The following is a 3,981-nucleotide window of genomic DNA, read 5'->3' as shown; positions in this document are numbered from 1 at the left end:
GCCAATTTTTTTCCTAACACCAGTCAGCCGGACTCTGTGCTTCTGGCTGGCGCAGAATTGCCTGACCCCATACACAACCTGCCTGATATGCTGAACGTTTGGTGTGTTGAAGCAGAGCTGCTCTGGTTTGAGGGATGGCTTTCTGGCAAACAAGTAAATTCTGGCCTCATCCACATTGTCAACGGTGCTTGACCTGTCATACATGAGGACCACAAGCTTCTCCAGAATCTTCAAATCACCATCATCGATGGTTGGTGGGTACTTGCTGAGTTTGGAAAAAACTGGAGTGGCCTCGGAAAAATGTCCCATATCTGCCGCAGTAGTAGCCGTAGTTGCTGAAGGGTTGTGGTCGATGCTGTCCATAACCACAATGGTAAATAACCCCTTTCTCAAGACAGGAAGAAAGACTACACCGTGTTCCATATACTTGGTGACCGTGGCATCTCCCAGTCAGGCTGATATCTCCAGCACCCTGTCATAGGAAATGCTCGTGCCATGATCATGAAGCATTTCTACCAGTTTCTCCTCCTGATTTTGGCATAGATAGCTATGCCCATGAACACGGGAAAAGGAGTTTCCCTATCCTTTGAGTGTTGATGTATACTTGCTCTTTTCTTGTTTTGAGAAGCAATTGTACGGCAGGAGCTGAGCAATAGCCAGGTCTGACTTTGATGAGCCAAGCCTTAGATGTGACTTTATGTCTGCTCCATGTTCGAACATACTAGTGAACTGGAGCAGACTTTGAGGTGTGGCATCACTGATGCATCCTTCACCAAAGGTGCCGTCAAACCTGGACTGATGATCCAGAATATACTTCCCAAGTATCTTAGCTGCTTTAGCAATCACAAGTGTATCTGAGTAGTCAGATGCCTGAGATAGGACTAAAGCTACATCTTTCTGCAAGGCAAGTAACACACTTCTTCCTTTCTTGTGTGCTTCTAATTCAGGGATTTCTGCTAATAATTTGTCCTTTAATCTTGTTGTATTAACAGTGGGTGAGGCAATGCCCAATTGTTCCAGGCACTGCTGGTATAATTGGGATATGTGTGCAAGAGGATATATATGGCAGGACCATCTGAACTCAGGCTGGTTTCAATGATATAATTAACCAGCTCTGATAGAACTAGTGGGTGTACATCTGGTTCTTCACTGTGACATTGTTCTATCTCAATATTTCTAAGATGGGACCTCTCCCTGTTGTAAAGACCAGTGAGACATACAAGATGGTATTTTAGCTCTTGTGCAATTGCATCACCTGCTCCTTGTTTTGTCAATAATTTACCATTACTGAGTGTGTGAGCGCACTCATGTAGTCTCCTGTTGAGATTCATGGTCATTACTTGTCGAAGATCTGATACAGGTCCCGCATTTTCACAAAAACTGCATGCTTCATTGTCATGACTCATTCGACGCTGTTTAGCATGCTTTTCCTGTGATTCACTACATTCAACTATAGAACTTCGCTTTCTTGCACAGTCAAGTTTTGTATTATTAATCGTGACCCTACAGCTCTTGTGGTACTTTGCCATGTTTTGTCATAGTGTTGCCTCTATACCACTGCCTTCATCCAGCCTTGCTGGGTCAAAGTTGAGTGGCATTTAACCAATCTCCTAGAACAATGGCAAATTGGTTGAAATCATCACGTACCCATCATGTTCAGGATTATGATGTACAGTGTGAAGTTAGACCTTCATTTTTCTTGTCTTCCTGGCAAAAACAACATTTTCTCCAATTGGTCTTCCTTTTGCCTGCGATTGAATTTATACTTGCCATTATGAGCTCTTGACTAAGACCAAGGGGCTATCCTTTTACCACCTTAATCTGATATGCACATTGATGTATGGGATACAACTAGATTCGGTCACCCTACACCTAGCCCAATCATTCATCCAATGCCATTTAAGTCCTGTGTGATCTGTACACCATCCAGGTAAGTACATGAACAAGCCATGTAGAGCCCCACTTACCCTTGGCTGGGCTCTCCCGCACTGGCACCTCCTGTCAATTCAGGCACAGCTGTCTAACTAGATCTACCAACTATATATATACTTTCTATCAGCTAATTGATATGGGGCTATTTGACAGCATTTGGGACACTAAACTACTAAACTACACTAAAGCAAACTAGGTACAGCATAAGTAAAGCAAGATTAGCTGACACTGAACCCCATGCTGAATTACACAGCAGTGAAGTCACCAATGTGCCCTGGTTGTGTGCTGACATTCACTCTTTTAAACTAAAACTAAAGATAAAACCACCACCTAAATTATATATAGACTTGCAAACTGTTATATTGAACAGGAAGACATTTTTCCATGTGTACTGAATCCTGAGATGTGATCATTTAAAGTTTTTGGCTGCCATATTGGATGTCATCTTTCTTTATATATGCTATATGAAATCTTTAACAGAAATACATTTCACTATCGCTCCCTGACTCTGCCAAAAATGTGTATAACCAAAACAAATGCATAAAAACAAGACCAGAGGCACATGAGTCCCATGTTAAAACCCTGACTTGCAGCCATCTTGAAAAACGACAGCCATTTTGGAATTTTGAGTGGACACCCAGTAATTTTCAAAAAGTGGCCTATGGAGAAGATATATGTCAAATTTCATGCTTGTATCATTAACTGAAGTATTTTATTGAAAAAAAAAATTGTCTGCTGCACTAGTGCTGTCGAAGCTAATTTTAATCTGGTCATTCTTCTTTTATCGTCTACTTTCCTCTCCTTATTTTTTTGTTGTTTTTTACTCTCCAATTAGCTAATGTCTATTTGCTGCAGAAGTTTTGAATCATTTTTTACTTTTTTTCTTGTCCTGTTGTGTTTTGACCTACACTGACATCTCTTGGTGGTATACTTTTCAATTTAATAATAATAATAATAATAATAATAATAATAATAATAATAATAATAATAATAATAATAATAATAATAATAATAATAATAATAATAATAAAAAACATTGAATATATGGTCAGCGGTTCAGTCTTAATGCATTTAAAATTGAGTTATGCATACTTTTTTGGGAGGCGTTTTTTTTTTTATTTGAGAGTAATTGATAACTTGTAAGTAAAGGTTAATTATGGTGCTGCTGAAAACAAAACACTAAAAAAAAACCTGGAGGAAAGGGGATTGTGTATTTGTTATATTTATACTCCTTTCTAGACTATGAAATGAGGTGGAGACATGATTTTTTGATAAATAATTATTTTAATCTACATCACAATCCAAAAACATGTCATTCTCGTCATCACTGTGGAGGTCAATGATGACGGAATCCACTCTTTCATGGATATTGCCCATGTTCCACTAATCGTTCTCAAAGGCTTGGGATCGTTAAACTGCACCCGCCCAAACATCTTCAGTGATGCAAAGCCTGGCTTCCTCCAGTCTCTCCTGCAGGTCAGCCCTGGTGAATCGGTGTAAGGAGGAGTGCACATGGTGTTTCATGAACCCTCATACCTGCTTGATGGCATTAAGCTCTGGATGTGTGCAGGGGTGGCAGACGGGCAACTTCGTGGCGCAACTCACGGATGACATCATCCACCTTGCACTGCAGATCTGGTTTGTTTTCTTTGCAGAGTAGCAGCATTTCAGCCCATGTGGCCTATGGTGGGAATGGAACATTGCGGTGTTCCAGCCAAGCAATTAGATCCACTTTCTTGGTGGAGGTGGTGGGGCAGCAAGTTTCCTCCATTAGCTGCTGTGATATGGTGCATTATCCATCACCAATAGTGATGGCTCAGCCAGCGATGGCAGAAGCTGTGAGGTCAAGCAGCAGAGGAAAAGCTCACCATTCATTTCTCCGTGGTAGTCACCGTTGGTGTTCTTGGCAGTGAAACACAGGAATGTGCTGGGGACGAAACCACCAGCTGTGCCTGCTGCGACTACCACAAAGGTCTCCCCCTCTCCTAGTAGTAGTAGTACTAAAGTAGTTTAACCAGACCACTGACCTGACTTTCAGCTCTTATAGGG

At 41.1% G+C, this 3,981-nt stretch overlaps 1 pseudogene; it reads right to left on the bottom strand.

Moving 5' to 3' along the window:
* Positions 1-579: 579 nt before the first annotated feature.
* LOC136850229 (uncharacterized) lies at positions 580-3,446 on the bottom strand (annotated as a pseudogene).
* Between the last annotated feature and the right edge of the window lie 535 nt (positions 3,447-3,981).

The sequence above is a fragment of the Macrobrachium rosenbergii genome, chromosome 21, assembly GCF_040412425.1.
Source record: "Macrobrachium rosenbergii isolate ZJJX-2024 chromosome 21, ASM4041242v1, whole genome shotgun sequence".
Lineage (NCBI taxonomy): Eukaryota > Metazoa > Arthropoda > Malacostraca > Decapoda > Palaemonidae > Macrobrachium > Macrobrachium rosenbergii.
This window is presented reverse-complemented; position numbering and strand designations above follow the sequence as displayed.